Genomic DNA, 22,469 nt, shown 5'->3' with positions numbered 1-22,469 from the left:
TATATATTATGGTTTAAACAATATACTATATATAGATATGCATGATAAACTATTTAATAATAATACTGTATTTGATTATTTGTAAGCTACATTGCTATATTATTTCTTCAAAATGCTCAGTAATATATTCTTCTATTTTAAACAGTCTCCCAAACCTCCCTTAAGATTAATAGAGTTCCTCCCTTTATATGAAGGAAAAGGCAGATCAGCTAGAACTCATGGTCTAAAACTTCACAACTTTTCTCTAAATCACTCCACTTATTTGTTATATCAGACTTCTAATTTTCAATTTATAAATAGAAGTCCTAAAATGTATGCTAAGTGGAGTTTTGACCTGTGTGTAAAATACTTCATCTCATGGTGTAGCTAAAGGGAATGAGAGCATTACTGGTAATGTGGGAAAACGGCTGCACAAGAGGATGTGCCTGTGAAGGATGCACGTCTGGAAGCCAGAGCTGCGTGGGAGGAGGCAGTAACTTCCCTGGAGGGAATGAAATGTTCAGGATGGATTCAGAGGCAGTACACAGTCCCTGAACCCAGTGAGGCATCAGCCTCTGTCTCCCTTCCTGCCTGTCCTCCTCTAGAATCAGTGGTTTTCATTTCAATTACTGTAAGGTTTATCCTTCTCTAGGTGCCTATCAGGGGTCTCAGGAATCTACTAAATTTTCCCTAATAGTATGAGGGATTTGACAGCAAGTAAAGGAGTAGCATTGTTTTGTCTTTTTACACTGTTTTCCTTATAACATAACATCCTTAATTTCAAGGGCATCAAAGGAGCACTGAATTCTGCAAATTTCCCAAGAGTTACAGGATAGTAAAAGAAAAAATCACCCTGAAAATTTCTATTTTATAATAATAATTTATAAGAATTTATCATTCTATGATAACAGTTTCTAACATTCACTATTTCCTAAGTGCAAGTTACTGCATTGTTGTAGATTACTGAGAAGTCTCCAATAATATCTTTAAAAGTCTGACTTGGAAAACTTGCACATTTTTTTTTTTTAGTTTTAAGTACACAGCATATAATTCGATTTCCACTTTTTTTTTCCACTTTTCTTTAGAAAAAATGCTATTTACCAGTGTTCCTCAGAATTCTCTTGGGCTATGATCTTTATCTCATGTTCTTTATTTTATTATAAGTTAAGAGATTTAATCACCATTATTGGTTGACACTGCTTTGATACTAAGATACATTACATGAAAACCACATCTGGCCTATTTCCAACAATGAAGACATGTATACCTTGAAATTCAAATATGAATCATGAATACTCATGTTGTTAAAAACATTATCAGCATTACCCTCTAATATCTCCCATATACAAAATTGAGCTTCATAGATGATACATTGATCTATTTCCTATTAAACACTATAGATGCTGTTAGACACAATAAAATAAATATAGCAACATGAGGTGTCCTTGTGGTGCTGAAAGTCTTTAGTATCTTGGCTGTCATGACAGACACCTGAACCTACACAAATGATGAAAAATCCGTTTTTTACATTGTTTCCAATTAAGGAAACATTCCATTCTTTTGGCAATACAATACACAATACACAAATACAGACATACATACACACTCAGGGAGCAAGGAAACTTTACAGAGCATTGATGTTCACCCAATAATTAGTATTATTTTGATTCCAAATATATTGTCAAATAAATGTACAAATGTTTTAAAAGTATTTGTAGCCTAATTCATAAACCCAAACTTCAGAGATGCAGGAATGACCCAGCTATGAGCCTTCAGATCAGACCTTTTCTCCACCCACAGCTGCTAAACCTCTTTTGCATTTTTGTAAAACAAAGTTTAATAAAATTCCATAACTCCATGTATTAAACCAGCAATATGGCCTATCAATTGCACTAGTCAATAATTCCATTAAGACTACATAATACATTAAACACCTAAAAAAGAAAAACACAAAAACAAAAACGAAACGATTTTTTTTTAAATGCACTGCAAAAAACTCTAAGATTGAGAAATGTGTGTTTAATGACACCATTATTTATGCTGACATAACTAGTTAAATATCTTGGGCAAAGAGTACTCTCTAATGTACTAAAATCTGTGGCAGATTCCCAAGAAATGAAGAGGGTTATTCATACATTGTAGTACTTCAAGAAGAATGAGTTCTCAATTATGAGTAGTACTCAAATCCACCTCAGGTTAGCACCAGTGGAAAGGACTAGAAGTGCTGAACCCAGAGGGGAGGCCCCAGGAAAACAGAGACAGATTGGTGCAAATGTCTAGAAAATTTTCACTGAAGAAGAGAAATTGGAAGTGCTCTAAAGCAGTGCTGTATAGTAGATCTTTAAGTGATTATCGAAGGTTCTACACCTACACTTTCCATCATGGGAACTACAAGCCATTCAGTGGCCCCTGAATGCTTGAACATGGCTGGTATGACAGCAACAGCCCATATCCCGAATTCCCAAAATCTGCACAGGTATTAAAGGGTTATGTAAAATAACACAAGTCAGCTTTGCTAAACAACAAATCCACATACATATAGTTTTAAAATTAATGTTCTACATAAACGTAGGCATCATTATTGCTAGTGCAGTTTAATTTACTTGAACAGTATACAATATTACGTTTTTTCTCCTAAAATTATTTCAAATAAGGATTTACTAGGAATTGTCTCTGTTTAGACTCATCACTTCTGAATATTTATAGAGCACTACTTATATAAATTTTTTTCAAACCACTTGACTTAGTATTGATCAATATGAAACTGAGTAATATAAATTATTATTGCTTTGGTAATCAATGGTTTACTGTAAAATATGTATTATACTTGACCTCAATTTAAACACATGGACATAACCTACTTTCTTAGTAGGTTATGCCATCAATAAAGTTAAAATATCAGAGGTATATTATTAAGCTTATTCTTTGATAACTACTTTCCACAGGAACACTCAATTAACACAAACTATTACAACTGTCAAGTACCAGGTTAAATTATTTTCCTCGTGATTGCTCTGAGGTCCTACCAGACCTTGTGGTCTTTTTCAAACACCCAAGAAAAGATCATACATTATCTTAATGTCTATTATTATATTTGATATTGAATCTGATATTTGAACTGTGATAATTATTAACTAATCAAAGAATATCATTACATGATCAGGTCAGATACCGAGTCAAATATACTGAATATTGATCTGGTTAGTAATCCTAGGGCATACATTTATACATATGCTCAAAATGAAGAATCATGACATGTTTAGATGTTCCGATATTCTTGCCACTCTGGCTTAATCTTGTAACATGGATATATAGCCATTGATACATAATCAAATGAATCCCTCTCATATCTTATATAACTCAATCCAACACACACAAACAATGCAATGTAGCAGAGACTTATTTATGGGACTCTTATTTTGTGTTCTCTCGTTTAAATAAATGGGCATTTTAAGAAGTAAAGATGGTGTATCAATGATATATCATAGTATTTAAACAGTTTTACCAAAATAATCATATTCTCCTCAAGTTTTAAAGGCAGCCAAATACAGAGTCCTGTGATAAATGAATATTTATGTTCTGTCCCCATATAGGCCCTCAATGCTACCTCTGCACCAAGCTCCCAACTGGATTGTACAATCAGCTCTCAAACCTAAGAAAATGATGCAATGTGCATATATAGGACATACTGGGACAGAGAAGTAGATGGATGTGAAAAATGAATCAGGGGACTGTTGCCAAACAGTAGACACTGAATCAATGTGGTTAAGTCTTACAAGTTCATTCTCACATCAACTACATATACAGAAGGAGAAACAGAGAGAGAAATGAGAACCTCACAATTATCCTCAAACTATGGTCTAACCAACATTACGAGATCCTATCAGTCCTTATGTCTACCTCCTTTTCTTTCTTTCTTCTCTTTTTTTTTTTTTTAAGATTTTATTTATTTATTTGACAGAGAGAGATCACAAGTAGGCAGAGAGGCAGGCAGAGAGAGAGAAAGAGAGAGAGAGGAGGAAGCAGGCTCCCTGTCGAGCCAAGAGCCCAATGCAGGACTCAATCCCAGGACATGACCTGGGCTGAAGGCAAAGGCTTAACCCACTGAGCTACCCAGGCGCCTCACTACCTCCTTTTCATAGAGAGATTTAAGAAAGTCAGCAGAGAAACGCAGAGGGGCCAAAGTTTCCCTGCCCATCCCTCCAAACTCAGTATGTTCCGTTTTTGTCATTTTTGGAGCCCCCTCAGATTTCCTCTGTAGTTTTGATCCAATTTGAATACATGTCAATTTTTGGAGATTGAATCAAATAGAATATCAAAATATTGTGCATTTCATTGGAACAATCCACAAATTTATAGTAAATTAAGATATTCCAATGTTAAATATCCTAGAGAGATTTTTAAGGCTCGAATCTAACACATTATATATGATACAGTACCTTAAAAAGGTAAGTAACAGCCTTAGGATCATTAGAGCACAAGTTTTAGATTTTTTAAAATCCCATAATATTTCTAGTATATTTATATTCTTACAGAATGGATGTTTAATTTCCTAGGCCTTTATTTCATATCATAATTCAACAGTGCAATCTGAGAGAAAACATACTTGGCAAGGATTATTATTAGTAAGGCCAAGGACATACATACTCTACTAGTACCTCATTACTTGGAAAGAAAACAGGAGTATTTTTCACCTATTTTAAGGTTTTTCAATATCTTATTATGGAATACATGTGAAAATCTTTTATGCCAAGTGTTAATGATAATTAGCTTTCGCCTGAATCTTAAAAATTAATTGCCTGCAAATTCCATTTTTTTCTTTCTTCTCACCCTCATTAATTGTTTTGCCATCAAGAGAATACAACACAGTTGACAGATTGTTATTGTAGTTTCTGAAGCATATGAAGATTTATATATGGGCATTTTACATCGCCAATAATTTATTATTTCAGTCACTACAATTCAGCATCCACTAACGACATAATTACTGTCTTACACCACTTAGGAGATACAATGATTTCATCCAGGCTGCTAGAATTCTGAGGTTTCATACTAGGCGATGACATGAAGCCATGTTCTTCAATTAGTAAACAAAACACAAAAGCAGTTGTGTGTGATCTGACTGATGATAAAAGGTATTTAAGGAATTTGGAAAAGGTTTTTGTGGGAATTTTTTCTATTTCAGAGGAATATAAGGGCACTGAAAAGGTGGATAAGTAAGTTAGTTTTCAAATGTGTGTGATTTTACTAGACAGAGATGGACAATTTAGAGCTCTAAATGGGAGGGCTGATGGGAGCCTGTCAGCAAAAGGAAGGGTATTTTTAGAACACTCTGGGTGGTCTACCAGAGCTGGAGGAGACCATCAGCTCCCCAGAGCAGGGGACAAGGGACCCAAGCACAGACTGGTTGTTTAGGTAGCATTCAGGAATGCCCATTACGTTCTGATGGGGAAATGTTACAGTCAATGGTCTATCAAATAAAGGACTTCTCAGGCACCAGCAAAATGATACAGAAACACAGCCTGACAGTAAATATAAACGGTATCTGAAGAAGAGATTTCGTATTTGCTTCACTAGGTGTCCTGTGCTGAATGCTAACTTAAATCCAAACATAAAGCTGGTATGTGAATGCTCTTTGGAGTTTGAAACTGAGAGATGCAAATAGTTAAAATACAAAAGGCCTTGAATCTGTACTCCCACTGTCCACACTCACACTTCCTCATTTGCATGTGCGACCCCTGCTGCTCCTTCCCTTTGCACTGTATATACAGGATTAGTCACTTCCAAAAGGCTTGTTTGTTTCATTTTGAGTTAAGGAATAACAATGCAACTCGTTTTTTTATTTGTAATAATGTTATCATCTATCAAATATATATAGTCTTTCAATATCTGATTTTTTTGAAAAACGTGGTAAAGCAAATTTAAAGATGCGTTCTTTGCTCCTCATTTTTAACATGTCAAGGGAGGATTATTCAAACATTAGTCACACTTCAAGCTTGTACTCTGGAAACATCAGTTATTCCAGAATAAGACCCAAGGTTAATTAAAGACAAAATTATAGTGATCAGAGAGAAATTGTGATCAAATTTCTTCTATATTTCATACAGGAAATAGATGTGGGAAATAAATACACTCAATATTATCTCTCATTCTGTGTTTTCAGTTTGTTTCAGGCTGAAAAGAAATCTCCTTGCAAAAGTAAACACCAAGTTGTCTTCATTAATTCCAAAGGTAAGAAACATGGTTCAGGTAATAAAAGGGCCCAGGGCTTTTAACTACCTGTGGCTTCTAGACACCACACATCCTGGACCGTATTTATTGGGATAATAACAGGCTCGTGGCAAAGAAGCAGCAAAGAGAGGGGAATATTTTAACAATTGAAGAGTTGTATCTTTTTAGGTTTGTGTTACCTGTTTTCTTCCAGACAAACTTTTGTGCCTCATAGGAGTTCAGATTTGCCTGCAGTGATATTGAAAGGAGTATTACTAATATTATTGTTTTCCCTTGACGGTGATGAAAATGTATTTGATAACTCCTTGATTCAGTAATTCCGAACATAATTTCCTATAAAATATAAATCATTAACATAATATTTATGTGTGTTTGTGGATCCCTGATTTATGTTACATGTATGTACCTCTGATTTACACATGATTCACTGAAGTCTAGAGAAGAAAGAGAAAGCACAGAGTAAGCAGATGAGGAGAAACACTAATATAGCAATTTGTCACATCTTTGATACTTACACAGTATCCATTTTATTCTAGAAATTGTTTGTAATGCATTCTATTAATTTTATGAGGCAATATAATATAGTCTCATTTTGGAAAATCTGGACAGCAAAAATAAAGAAATATAAGCTAAAGTAGCCTATAATTTTAACATATAGACATATCCACTAATAAAAATTAGTTCATATATTTACAATTTGTGTATGTGCATGCGTGCATGTGTGTGTGGTGTGTGTGTATTCATGTATGTGCATGCTTGTGGGTATGGTGTGTGTACATGTGGGTGTGGTGTGCGTGCATGCATGTGTATGTGTGTGCATGTGCATGGCTATATGCTTGCAGGCAGGTGGGTGTGCATGTGTGCACACACGTGTGTGGGTATATATGCATTCACATGTGTGCATGCATGTATGGGTGTGCATGTGAGTGTGGTGTGTAGGGGGGTGTATGCTTGCATTTGGGTGGGTATGCCTATGTGCATACACATGTGTGGTACATGTGCATTCACACACGTGCATGCATGCATGGCTTCATGTGTACATGTGAGTGTGGTGTGTGTGCATGCATGTGTGGGTGTAGGTGCGCATATGCATGTGCATGGGTGAATGCTTGCGTGTGGGTGGGTATGCATGTGTGCACGCACACATGTGGATATGTATGCATTCACATGTTTATGTATATGTGCATGTGGGTGTGGTGCGTGCATTCTTGAGTGTGTGGGGGGGTGTACATTCACATGTATCCATGCATGTGTGTGTGAGTTTGAGAATAATTCCATAAGCACAGGAGTAGAAAGTAAAGTCCCAAGACCTTTGGAGTCTTTCAGTAGCAAGCAGCAGAACAGAAAGATCAGCTGTATAATGAGAGGAAAGAAGTAGGGATTTGGGGTGCCATCTGGGGGAAGATGTAGAGGGAGATAAAAGAAAGAGAAGTCCTTGTTCAAATGCTGAGGTTGATATTCTAAATGCCATGAACATAATTTGAACAACATCAGAGGGTAGGCCATTCCACAGTCTGAGGTGGTCCCAGAGAGCATATGCCCTCTGACAGCTGCTGAAATCTGAATGGGGGAGGAGGGCCTCAGACATTGCACCTGCCCATACTGACTTACCAGTTCTGTGTTTAGATCTCTAGAGGAAAACAAGTACACACAGAATACTTGAGGTATATTCACCAACCACGTATTCCCAGACTACCAGCCTCAGAGTATCAATTTCTTCTCTATTATGATTTAACCTAAATGATTGCAGAAATTATCCCTCTGCATTACCACATCCCTATCCAATAATAAATATTCTCCACTGTACTAGGTCAAGTACATTCCAGAACAAGTCCATATTAGTTCTGTTGCCTGAGTATTTGCTCTTCTGTTAATAATCCCAGTTCCCTTCCGATGGCTGGGTCTGGACATCGTTCTCCTTGTCAGAAAAAAACAGCCTGAGAATTCTAGAAGGTACAACTCAAAATAAGTGTGACCATTCACAAAATTTATTAAAAGTGTAGTACAAAGAGAAAGAAAATTTCTGAAGTAATTTAAAACACATCCATATTTAGAGGTCCTGAAGCCTGATAGGGCTTCTGTAATTAAGAAAGTTCACTGTTCTGGATAGATTTCTCAACCCTACCAAGTAGGATTCTTTTGGAGTAGAATACCTCAGTCCAAGCCCAGTCATAATGTCCTGGAAAGAATCTGGGTATTTACTGGTCCCCAATACTAGCTGGTGCAAACATGCATCCCCTTCACCGCAACTCCCAAGGGCACTATTTCCTATGTATCATACATGATAAGACTAATTTTGCCAAATATTCACCTACTTGGGTCTTCAGTAGTCCCATATGCAAGATGTAGTCAACTTAATCCAGACAGCACTGGAAATGCCAGCCAGCACCTTTTAGTATTTGCTCCAACATGGCAGACAGACAAATAGCAGCCCCGTGCCTCCTTCCTGAGGCAGGCCAGCTTCAGCTGCAGAATTCCTGTAAAGAAACATTTCCACAGAAACACAGCACAAGTTCACATACACAAGTTCACAACGCATATACACATTCCTTGTCAGAACAAAACAAAACAAAACAAAACAAAAACAAAAACAAAACAACAACAAAAAACCAATTTCCAAGCAAAAGCCATGGGAAGAAAACAGAGAATAGGGGAAAAAACTCTAAATTTTCAAGGTCATCGTTGTGCTGATCTACGTACATGATCTTCTGAAGAGAAGATTCCAAGAGAATCTTCTTTACCGAAGAGAAATGCAAAGATGCATTTGTATTTTCTTCACACCATTAAGGGATTCTCACAGAAGAGTGAGGAGGAATTTGCCACATGCATTTATAAGAAGAAGGTTTGTTTACAAGAGGGAAGTCTCTCAGCATAGGAAAACATCATTCAACTTTATATATATTATTTACTTTGATTTTTTTTCTTTCTTTTTTTTTTTTTTAAGATTTTTATTTATTTAACAGAGAGAGACCACAAGAAGGCAGAGAGGCAGGCAGAGAGAGAGGAGGAGAAGCAGGCTCCTTGCTGAGGAGAGAACCCGATGCAGGACTCGATCCCAGGACCCTGAGATCATGACCTGAGCCAAAAGCAGAGACTTAACCCACTGAGCCACCCAGGCGCCCTCTTTTTTGCCTTTTACTAAAAAGCACCATGGTGTGTGGCTTTTCATAGTGTTATATATTTTATCTTCAAAATATTTTGTCATAGCAAGATATTTAGTGCAGACACCACAGGGAGGCCTTCCTCTCTCTCTCCCATGTAGTTTAAATATCATGAACAACGTCTTGAGTTGTACCACTGATGGAAAAAAATCTATTCTCTGTTAAGTCGCCAGCCTTAAATTTGTTCTTTGTCAAATGATCAAGCAGGAATTAAGTGCTCTGGCTGAAGCTCCTTTCCTGGGAGAGGAGCTTTATGCTTTTCAGTGGGAGCTTAAGCCCCCATTTTTCTCCTGAACTGATAATTTCCTTTGGAGGGTGAGTCAACATCCAGGATAAATGCCAATAGGTGAACTGAATACAAATGATACCATGGAGATAAAGATTCCTCACTCAAATCTGGGCAAGCATTAAGATGTACTAATCAGAATCTGACTCTTGGTGTTCACGCCCTGAAATGATTCGCAGATATGAATAGTGTTGGTAGTTAGCAATCACATTGGAAGACAAAGGAAAGTATCTCGTAAACATACGCCTTTTTGGCATTTACTTTAAGGGACAAACATCACATTACTCTTAAAAATTTCTAAATAATCGGGGCGCCTGGGTGACTCAGTGGGTTAAAGCCTCTGCCTTTGGCTCAGGTCATGATCTCAAGGCCCTGGGATTGAGCCCTGCATCAGGCTCTCTGCTCAGCAGGGAGCCTGCTTCCTCCCCTCCCCCGCTCTCTGCCTGCCTCTCTGCCTACTTGTGATCTCTGTCTATCAAAACAATAAATAGAATCTTTTTAAAAAGATGGGATTGGGAGGGAGACAAACCATAAGTGACTCAATCTCACAAAACAAACTGAGGGTTGCTGGGGGGAGGGGGTTTGGGAGAAGGGGGTGGGATTATGGACATTGGGGAGGGTATGTGCTTTGGTGAGTGCTGTGAAGTGTGTAAACCTGGTGATTCACAGACCTGTACCCCTGGGGATAAAAATATATGTTTATAAAAAATAAAAAATTAATTAAAAAAAAAGAAAAATTTACAATAAAAAAAATTCTAAATAAACTATATGATAACATCTTTTAGAGAGGTATGCCCTTAAGGAAACTCAACTGTATCAAAAATTTTAAATAAGCATAGACTATGTGATAAGGAAAAAGTAACTCTTATTTTGACTCACAAAGCTAAAATATACAGTCTATCTCACACCATCTAAATACTTTTTTTTATTATGAGTGCTATTTATTTATTGTGGTTATCTTACTTAACTCATTAGGCTCTCAGCTCAGAATGATTTTCAATGTTTACTGAGGTCAGGTACTTATGCTGCTTATGACAGGAGACCAACCTCCCTTCTTAAACATCAGAGCTAACCAATATATAGACTCCTGGCTTCCATTTTAATGGAATCCCTGACTCTGTAATCCAGTTGACATCCATGTACACTTCATAACCTAATTACTATTTTCCATAAATGTGACATCCTGCCCCCTCTTCTATATCTGAAATACACTCCTTGTAAATGTATCTCAGATGTATCATTACATGATTAGAAGTAGCTGTGCATGAGGCCAGTTGTGTAAATCGATATCAAACACTAATTCATCCAAACCTGTGTTAGTTTCATTTTTTTAAATGAAAAATGAAACCACATGCACATTACAGCACAAGTCACTTCTCCCTTCTACCAACCAGCTGTTGTGGTGTGGACAGCACCCGATTCTGTGGAAAGTTCCCAGGCACCTTGAGCAAGGAAGTAGGCAAGAAGGGTCCTCAAGTTGAGTGTGTGTATGTAAGCTACATGCCTAGGAGATAATTGGCTGACTGTGGGATGGGGACCTGGGTGAGAGCTGCTGGCAACCGAATGGGGAAGTAAGTGCTAGAGCAGTCCCCCAATCACTGTGCCTCTTCCAGTACAACCAGGGATCAGAAAGGAAGTGGCACAGAGTCAGCAGAGTCAGTGGGATGAATTTGCTAAGATCCAAGAGCCGGCTTCTTCTTTTTCTATATGTGTGACCTGGGGTACTTGCCTTTAGTTCTTTGAATCCACCTCCATGTTCCCAATTTTGAAAAAGGGAACAATATAAGTTTTTCATTCCCAGGACTGCTAGGATGACGATATAATTGACTAGTACTCTATGTCAATAAAATACTACAGTGACAGGTGTCGAAGAAAAAGTTTCACTGAACAATACATGACAGGAGGGAAGCTTTTACATTCAAGGTTATTTCAATAGGAGAACAAGGCCAGATTGGAGTCTGAACTCAACTCAGAGGGTGGGATACCCTTTACCTTCCTTGGTGATGACATTCAAAGGGACAGCCTACAGATTCTTGAGAAAGACAGTCCTGGGCTGTATAAATGACAAGAGGCTTTTTAAAAAGACTGACTTCTTGAAAAAGAGGAAGGGTTTCCAAGTTTTTTAAAGTAAATACTCTCAGAAAAAGGGAGGGGAGATACCTCACTGGTTTGCACACAGACCCTCTGGTGGCTAGAATGACAAGGAAGTCAGAACAGAGACAAGTTTAATCAAGCTAAGGGGAACGAGAGGGCCCCCTTGGTCACAGGTAACCAGGAGATACTGGATCAATGCAGATTGCTAGGACTACTGTGGTTATTGATAACTTCTGATATTGCTACCACAATCACTCAAGGACGTGAGGCCATTAGGTAACATTTTCTACAACAGACAACTTCATCTGATTTGTTCCTGTCTTCCCACTTCAGTCCTTACAGAAGGTCTCCCCCACGCCTACATTCCATCAACCAAAATTCTACATTTAATGGATCCTAGAGAATTCAGTATAACCACTGCTATGGACTGAATTGTGTCCATGACCCTTAGTCACACACTAAAGTCTTAACCTCCAATGTGATGGTGTTTGGAGGTGGGGATCTGGGGATGATGAGGTCTACATGAGATCATGAGAATGGGATCCTGGTGATGGGATTAGTGCCCTTAGGAGAAGAGTGATGGGATTAGTGCCCTTAGGAGAAGAGTCACCAGCAAGTCTGCTCACCATCTTTCCCTGCCACACAAGGGCCCAGGAAGAAGGTGGGAAGCAGCCGCAGGGTAAGACTGGAAGAGGATCTCTATGAGAACCCAGCCTTCCTGGCCCTGACCTCAGACTTTCAGCCTCCAGAACTCTGGGGAACTAACTTCTCTTGTTTAAGCCACCATGGCCTTCAGTTATGGCAGCCCCAGCAGAACAATCCAACCAATTGCTCCTGCTAGGTCTGTCCAATCCCCTCAAATGTAAGCATCCTAATATCCATGTTGTTGTTGGTGCTGTTACAAGGGTTAGCAACGCCACAGGAAAGACCGCTGTTTACAAGTGTCTACCAAATACCAAGAACTTTCTGAGGCACTCTACACGTCTTTCTCATTTAGTCCTTACAGCACTGTGGTATGATGAGTGTTCTTTTTATCCATAACTTACAAATGTAGAGTTAGAACCTGGTTAAATAATGGAGTGTACGGAAAACTCTAATTTCTCTGAATTTCAATATAATTTACACATGTTGTTTCCCTTACAGTATTATTACTACCCCATCAGACTTTAACCTACTAGAAGTTTGTTTCACTTGGGATTTTTAACTATTTTCAATAGTTGCCAGTAAGTTCAAGATGAATGATAAATACACAAATCAAATGTCTTGAGATGACTCTGATAATCTTGTGATGAAAGAGAACCAGAGCACTGTGAGTGCTGTCACCAATGGGAGTACAGAGTGATGGGGAAAATGACCAACTGGCCAGTGTCCTTGCTCTCTGTAAGGCTGTCAAGCTCTGCGTGTTGTGTCTGCAATTAGTTAAGGTTTATTCCATTATTAGAATAACAGAGAAAACCATGGCCCCTATCAATGCAGAGCAAAATGTACAAAATTATGTAAAGATCCTTTGTAACTCTTTCATTTTCAGATAGGACAGTGAGATACAAAGACCTCAAAAATAATCAGATGAAAATTAAACATTATGCAGTTAATAAAGTAATAAAAATATAACAAGAAAATGAATTTTAAAATATCCCTGAGTATAGGAACTTAGGTGAATTTATTCACACATTATGAAGGATTACTAAAAGAATTATTAAAAAGAAATGAAAATTTAATAATTGCCAATTTAAGGTGAAAGCTATACTGGTATAGCACACACACTCTGGAAACTTAATGGCTTCATTGTCAGTGTGACAAAATGTCACGTAGGGTGCTATGCCTGCGAAATAGGAGGACCCAAACCACACTAGTTGGCCATGCTTGTCAAACCCAACACTGACAACAGGTCTGAGTATGTGAGGCTTCCCCAGGCTGTGCCGTGTGACTCCAACACACACTCTGGACACTGTTCAGCATAATCTACTGAAGTGTCATTCCATAACACAGGTATATACGCATCCATGTAAAATATGATGCACAACAGTATTTACATCAGCAATATTAATATTTACCAAAAATGGGAAACACTATGAAAGCGGATCCACAGTGAAAGAGTTAAATATTTTGGCAGAGTTATAAAAACAGAACATAACAGAGGTCTTGTTGAATACAGTAGTAATTAGCCTGTGTAGCTATTTAAATTTTTAAAAATTAAAATCTAAGTCATTCTGTAAACTAACCCCTTTCAAGTGCTCAATGACCACAAGTAGCTAGTGGCTACCACTGAACAGTGTCCCTAAAGAAAATATTATTATTGCAAAAAGTTCTACTGAATAGTGTTACTTATAGCAAAGAAAATAAAAGCATTATTGGGCACTTCCATAAAAAGCTCACTAAACGATGAGTTAAAACATTTAGATTTGAGGTGCTGGGGGGTGCAGTCAGTTGAGAGTTTGACTCTTGGTTTTAAGCTCAGGTCATGACCTCAAGGTCATGAGATCGAGCCCCATATCCTTGGAGTTTCTCTCTCCCTCTGCCGTTCCCAATTGTACTTGCTCGCTCTCTCTCTAAAAATAAATAAATAAATAAATACTTTTTAAAAACTTAAGACATTTAGATTTAAAAATATATGTAATGGGGCACCTGGGTGGCTCAGTGGGTTAAAGCCTCTGCCTTTGGATCAGGTCATGATCCCAGTGTCCTGGGATCGAGCCCCACACCAGGCTCTCTGCTCAGCAGGGAGCCTGCTTCCTCCTCTCTCTGCCTGCCTCTCTGCTTACTTGTAATCTCTGTCTGTCAAATAAATAAATAAAATCTTAAAAAAAAAAAGAAGTCTAAAATATATATATGTAATAAAAATGAATACTATATGATTATTAATTTTTTTTAAGAAAACCAAGCTGTTTTATAATTGAACTGAACCATTTAACCAGTTAATCTCAGGGGCAGTATATGAAAGTTTTAGTTCCTCTACATCTTAGCCAACATTTGTTATGCTAAGTGTTTTTAATTTTAGTCATTCTGAGATGATTAGATATATAATGTGCAAATGTTTCTAGTTTCTAGAATTCATTATTTTTCATACAAGGTGTCTGGTCTGGATCAAATTCCATTTTTATTTTTTGAATATGGACATCCAGTGGTTTGTTGCTTTTCACTTCTATAGAAAGTTAGGTGACCTGTTTACTATGTCCTAAGAGTTACTTTATTAAACATGTTCTGCCTTATGTCACCATATTAGATGCAATTTACGGAGCGCCTGGGTGGCTCAGTTGGCTAAGCCACTGCCTTTGGCTCAGGTCATAATCCTGGAGTCTGAGGATTGGATCGAGTCCCACCCTGGGCTCCCTGCTCAGCAGGGAGTTTGCTTCTCCCTTTGAACCTCTCCCCTCTCATGCTCTCTCTCTCAAGTAAATGAATAGAATCTTAAAAAAAAAAAAAAAAAAAAAAATGACACTTATCTTGGCTCCATAGCTCAGTGGTTAGAGCACTGGTCTTGCAGAAATGCAATTTACTTTAAAAATAATACAGGGATAAATGGACAGGAAGGGAGGTGAACATGTGAACAGACAGACACACAAAAATAGAGGCAATCAGTGGATGTGGGAAGCTGTCCGTAGCCAGCGAGTCTGGGTGGGGAGGCCTGGGTGTTTACGGTCCTGTTATGTCACATTTTCATGTATTTAGTTTGTCATACCAAAAAGTTGAATAAGAAGAAAAGTAAAATTGAAACCAAAATTTTAAAACTACTGTGATTTTGTATGTAACAGCAATTGTCTTTTTACATAAAGAAGGAATGAGACCAAAATTGGGTAAGATCTACTTACTTAAACGTGGTTTATAAACTCACTGATATTATATTTTTAAAGTTTTTGTTGTTGTTTTGTTGTTGTTGTTTGTTTGTTTGTTTTTTAAGAGAGAGAGAGAGCCAAAGTGGGGTTGGCGGAGTGGCAGGCAGAGGGTGAAGCAGACTTCCTGCTGAGCAGGGAAGCCCGGTGTGCGACTTAATCCCAGGACCCAGGATCATGACCTGAGCCAAAGGCAGATGCTTAACCAATGGAGCCACCCAGGTGCCCCAATACTACTTTTAAATGTTTGGAAGAAGCATGGTAAGAGTACATTTTAAAAAACCCTATACTGACCATATATTCAAATAAACATGAGTATTGACTAGATAAACATAGATTTCATGTCAGAACGATTATTTACATAGATTTAAGTGTTGACACATTTATTTATTTATTTGTTTATTTGTTTATTTATTTATTTGACAGAGAGAGACATAGCGAGAGAGGGAACACAAGCAGGGACAGTGGGAGGGGGAGAAGCAGGCTCCCCACTGACCAGGGAGCCCATGTGGGGCTCGATCCCAGGACCCTGGGATCATGACCTGACCGAAGGCAGAGGCTTAATAACTGAGCCACCCAGGCACCCCTTGACACATTTATTTTTCAATTACTAATATTATGCATGCTATTTTTTCTAATAAGCAAACCTAATTTATTATGTATCACTGTTTTCAACAATTCAGTAATTTCAAGGTTTTTTGCAATACTCATGTTCATACAAGAGACGTTCAATCTTTATTCCAGTTTGGTGGCCCAAGAGCATCAGCACTGGGTAGAGGTGTGCACTGAGTTACACATTCATAAGAACAGCAAGGCCGGTCTCAAGACTGTTTGACAAAAACACTGGGTTCTCCTTTCTTAAACCAAGTTTACAGATCATACCAGAGCTAAATTAGTTTCTACTACACTACAGATTTTCAAGAAGTGTAAATAATGACCTGAATTCTCTTGACCTTCAAATTTGACATATCTATATATAGAAAGAATTTTATTTGTATTTTTATTCTTTCTGTATATAACAGTGACATCCATATAATGTGTTGCTATTAAAATTTAAGAAAGATTAATAATTATCTTTTTGGCATTGCATCAGAAAAAAAATATTTCCAGTATTATATGGAAATCCTACTATCCAAACTTAGCGAAATCCTCACTGTTTCAATTTGCCAAAGCTGTGTGCTGAACAAAATAGGATCAACAGGAAATTTTAAGATCTCTATAACTGGGTTTTCATGAGAAAAAACAAAATCCTAAGGAGATACTAAATATAAATACCAAGTCAGTTTATTTGTACTTTTTAAAAATTATTGGCTGGGCCTTATCCAGTAATCTGAATAACCATATAAACAGGACTTTGGATAGAGAAAATGGTAAAAAAAAAAAAAAAAAAAAATTGCCATTGCTACAGACTGTTGATTATTTGTACAATTATTTTGGGAAATGTATCACTTAATCTCTTGTTAGTTTAACACCAGAGTAGTCATGAGTGCATAGTAAAATGGTCATTCTACTCAGGAATAATATCAAAAATGAAATGAAATTATTTTAAAAAATGAATGAGGAGGACAATTTGGAGAATAATATTTCATGTAGTCTGGTAATGTTCTATAACTGTATCTTAAATAAGCTCTAAAAATATAGCTTGGTCCAGTGGCAAATTAGTGTTTTCTAGAATGGAATGTATAAGGACTTGATAAGAATAATTATAGTCTATTTTAAAAAGGAAAGAAAAAGAACTGTCTCTAAAAATGGTAAGTATAGGCACAGTAATTATAGCCAGCAAACACTTGCTACCGAAGTCTTTAATATTCAAGACAAGTTTTACACATTCTTCTATTTTTTAAAAGACTTTATTTGTTTATTTGACAGAGAGAGAGAGCAAACACGAGGGAACAAGGGGAGTCTCAGGCAGAGGGAAAGGGAGAAGCAGGCTCCCCACTGAGCAAGGAGCCCAATGCAGTACTCACTCCCAGAACCCTGGGATCAAGAACTGAGCTGAGAGCAGGCGCTGAACTGACTGAGGCACCCAGATATCCCAAAGCATTCTTCTATTTTAAAGACAACAGTTGAACTTCTAATGATTAAGTGTAAGAACAGAACAAATTTTCAGCTAATATTTCAATATTAAATCAGTATAAAGAATAAGCAAATTTATAGAACATCTTACTTGAACATATTTTTAAAAGCTTTTCATACAATGATACAACTAAGATGACAAAAGTACTCCCCTAAGACTGATTAAAAATTTTAAGTCATAGAGTTGAAATACTTTGACCTTTTTTTAAAAATTAATTAATTTATTTATTTGACAGATAGAGATCACAAGTAGGCAGACAGGCAGCCAGAGAGGAGGAAGCAGGCTCCCGATGCGGGGCTCGACCCCAGGACCCTGAGATCATGACCCGAGCAGAGTTTAACCCACTGAGCCACCCAGGCGCCCCTGACCTTTTTTTTTTTTTAACTCAACTTCATTTGATTTTTTTCAGTGTTCCAAAATTCATTGTTTATGCACCACACCCAGTGCTCCATGCAATATGTCCCTCCTTAATACCCACCACCAGGCACCCAACCCCTTACCCTCTCCCCTCCAAAACCCTCAAGTTTGTTTCTCAGAGTCCACAGTCTCCCAGACTCAAGCTTCGCTTCCTCTGACCTTGAATTAAATAAAAATACGCTCATAGTCCAAATGACTCCTCTTTTCATTTTTCTTTTTTTGCCTTGGAATATTTAGTCTCTGAAATGCTGTGAATGTTTTTAAATCTACACACTATTGTTCCAAGCAGGTCAGGGTTTCCGACACCATGGAGCCCAGGATGCCGTCCATCTAACCCCATGCACACACACAGTCTTTTGCGTTAGCCACACGCACCCACACTGCTTTGTTACAACTGATGAGCCAAGCCAAGCACATACTTATCACCAACAGGCTGTACTTTATACTAGTGTTCATTCTTGCGGTCATGCCATCTGTGGGGTTTGAAAATGTGTAAAGACACACACCCACCCTTACAGAGTCATACACAATCACTGCCCTGCCTCAGGATCCCTTGTCTTTACCCATTTCTCTCTCCCGCCCCAGCCCCTGGCATCCACTGGTCTTTCACTGTCTCCACAGTCTCGTGTCTTCCAGAAGGTCAAGCTATGAAGGCACACAGAGCTTCCCAGTCTTTCTTCCTTCCTGGTGCACACTGGGCGCTCCTGCAGGCCTTCTCACTGCACCCCTGAATCACCCACTAACCTACCGTCTTCGTTGATGATGGTAATCCACGCACAGATGTCTGCATGGATGTGTTTTTTCTCCTTCAGGAACTGTCAAAGAGCACAGTTGCGGGCTGTGTGGCAAGAGTCTGTTCAATCCTGTTGGAAACTAGTCTTCCAAAGAGGCTGCACCATTTTGCTCTTGGAGCAGCGGTGAGTGCGAGTCCCTGTGGTCCCACATCCTCGTCAGCGTTCACCGGTGCTGGTATTTTAGACTTTTGCCATCCTCCTAATGTGGCGTGTGTGGTGTGTGGTGATACTTTCTTTTGAAAAATATTATAGATAACTTATAAAATTAAGTATAAAAAAATAAAAAAGAGTATCTGTGAATATGGAGTATCTGTGCCCGTAATATAGCACAGAAACACTTTAGCAAACTTACCCATTCTCCTGCCTTTTACTTTTTCTATAATCCAAACAGAGACTATTTTACTTTTCCTTCCTTTCTTTTTTTTTTTCTTTTTAATTTTTGCTTGAAATAAGATTGACAGTCTCTACACGCACAGCAGTTTACTGTAGAAGTTGTGGACCCTGACTCTGAACAACTCCCCTAAAGACCTAGAGAATGTGACCTGACTGTAGTCTACAGCATTCACCCTCTCACAGTCCTGGAAGGCTGAAAATGATTTCAGGGGAAGAGCTCTGAGAGGTAAAAAGCACAGAATGGAGACTGGTGAAGACACTCTTGAAAACTGATGAGATATAAGCACTACACTTCTGGATAGACAGGAGATTTTAGAATCATATTTATAAGCCTGTAAATACTTCAGACATCTGGCTTTGGAAGGGAAAACAATCTGACTTTCCAAATTCTCTTTCAACTGTCCAATCACACATGTCAAGTGGTTTGGATTTCAGACAGAAGCTCAAGGCTGACATTCCCTCCTGTAATAATTATTGTAGAATCACTCAAAACACAGGCATAAGAAATCATAATTTCCTAAAGACTTCTCAGATTGTCTTCTTTTACTATTTTCGGTCCATAAAATTTCCTATTTCTTATTAAGATTTTATTTATTTATTTGACAGAGAAAGATAGAGCAGCAAAGGCAGAGGGAGAAGTAGATGCCCCACTGAGCAGGAAGCCTGATGTGGAGCTCGATTCCAGGACCCTGGGATCATGACCTGAGCCAAAGGCAGATACTTAACTAAGACACACAAGCACCCAAAAGTCCTATTTTTATTGAAAGGAAAATGGATCCATATTTTCAAATCCTAAAAACAACTTGAGAAATACATTTCTATCATTGCTTTTCTGAGGCTGATTTGTGTGAGACATACTTGCTGGATTTCACGTTTTTCAAAACCTCTCTTTGGATTACAGAGCAGACACTCTTCAGTTTATGTCATCTCTTTGAACTCAGGAAGCTTACTGCTCCTGAACACGGAACATCTGTGCAGAGGAATGCACACACTTTGGAAAGCCTGGGTTGGACTTGGAGCATTCCCATTCACCAGCTCTATGAAGCTGAGGAATCAGATTTTGTGAGCACTGACTCTTTCCTGTGGAAACTGAAAAGATTTGGAGTTTGTTTGCAACCCTTGTCATTTTGCTGAGAGTATCAATGGATAGAAAAGCAAACTATGAGCCCTTTTAAGTTACCTGCACATCAAAGGATAAAGAGCAGGACAATGGTGAATGTAAGGAGTGGTCATTTCACGCCAAAGTGTTCAGACGGTTTGACATCAGAAGTGCCATCTGGTCACCAAGCACAAAAACGTGTGTTTAAAGTGCAGGCTAGCAGTTGAAAGCTTCTTAGTATTTATTCTCAAATAGGTTCTTGATAGTATTTATTCTCAAATAAATTCTTCTTAATATCTATTCTCAAATAAGCTCTCTACGTATTCTCAAGATAATACACATGGATTCTGAATTCTGCCAAAAGCTGAGATTTGAATGTTAGTTCCATTCAAAGCATGACTATTTCTTGAACTGCTTTTATTGGCTCAGAATGGATCAACTTGGATTTATGTGAGTAAGTGATAATTATGTATCTTTTGAAATTAATTTAAGGGGTTAGGGTTAATGAAAATATTTATATAAAAATTGGATCTGTGTTATAATGGTATCAAATCAAATGTATTTTGTTCTGAGTTTTTCAAATGTTTCTTCCCATTACAATTTTATTTCATATTAATGATACTCACATAAATTAGCTTTTCTTGTCCCTGGTTCATTTCCTCCTGCCATTATACTACCACAAAGACCTCCATAATATACTTTTTACATGAATCTACCATCTTGGACAGATCAATGTCTCCTTTACATTTAGCCTCTAAAAATGCAAACATTTGATGAAACTGTGACTAACACATGTCTTTGTCAGTTCAGGCTGCTGGAAGAAACAACTTTGTTCCTACAAGTGCATCCCATGAACCATCACTACTAACTGCGGCAGCTTTGCCCAGTTTTGTACCTTCAGTGAAATAGTAATAGAACAAACAGGTACAAGCATGTCCATATTTTTATAAAAATAGCCTTTATGTTAAGGACAGATATCACAAAAAGGTCTCAGGGCCTCCCAGGGGGCCCACAGAGCACTTCAAGGCCTGCTGCACAGAACACTGAGAAGATATGTGGTCCCCTCACATGAGAACCTCTGTCTCTAGTGTGTAGCAAACTGCGTGGTGTTCTCTGTTCACTGAGACAAAGAAGAAAGAATCTGCCAAAATGATAGCAACAAATATGTGTGGGTTGGCCCCACATATGAACCCAACTTGAAAAGCACTTACAATTTATGCCACCACTCAGACCTTCTCCAAGACTCACCCAACTTCAGTGGAGATCCAACAGTAAGCCGAAATGAGATGCATGAAGAATCATTCAATCTACACTTTTCAAGTCTTTGAGAGCAAAATTAATGCTGGTGATTCCACAGGGATGGGGTGTATCTTTTGGGTTACAATTCTAATACTTAGGGAAAGTTCTAGGAATTCCCATGACTCTTCCTTAAATTTTAGTCCACAATGCACAGATTTTATCACCAATATGAAGATCCTATCTAAAGTGTGCATTGAGGGGCGCCTGGGTGGCTCAGTGGGTTAAAGCCTCTGCCTTCGGCTCAGGTCATGATCCCAGGGTCCTGGGATCGAGCCCCGCATCGGGCTCTCTGCTCAGCGGGGAGCCTGCTTCCTCCTCTCTCTCTGCTTGCCTATCTGCCTACTTGTGATCTCTATCTGTCCAATAAAAAATAAATAAAATCTTTAAAAAAAATAAAATGTGCATTGATAATCCCTATCAAAACACTATCAATTTTTTTCAAAGAAATGGAACAAATAATCTTAAGATTTATATGGAACCAGAAAAGACCCCGAATAGCCAGAGGAATGTTGAAAAAGATAACCAAAGTTGACAGGATCACAATTCCAGACTTCAACCTCTATTACAAAGCTGTCATCATCAAGACAGTATGGTACTGGCACAAAAACAGACACATAAATCCATGGAACAAAATAGAGAGCCCAGAAATGGACCCTCAACTCTATGGTCAATTAGTCGTCAACAAAGCAGGAAAGAAGATCAAATGGAAAAAAGACAGTCTCTTCAAAAAATGGTATTGGGAAAATTGGACAGCCACAAGCATAAGAATGAGACCACACACAAAATTAGACTCAAAATGGATGAAAGAA

The sequence above is a fragment of the Mustela lutreola genome, chromosome 4, assembly GCF_030435805.1.
Source record: "Mustela lutreola isolate mMusLut2 chromosome 4, mMusLut2.pri, whole genome shotgun sequence".
Classification (NCBI taxonomy): Eukaryota; Metazoa; Chordata; class Mammalia; order Carnivora; family Mustelidae; genus Mustela; species Mustela lutreola.
Note: the sequence above shows the minus strand (reverse complement) of the source record.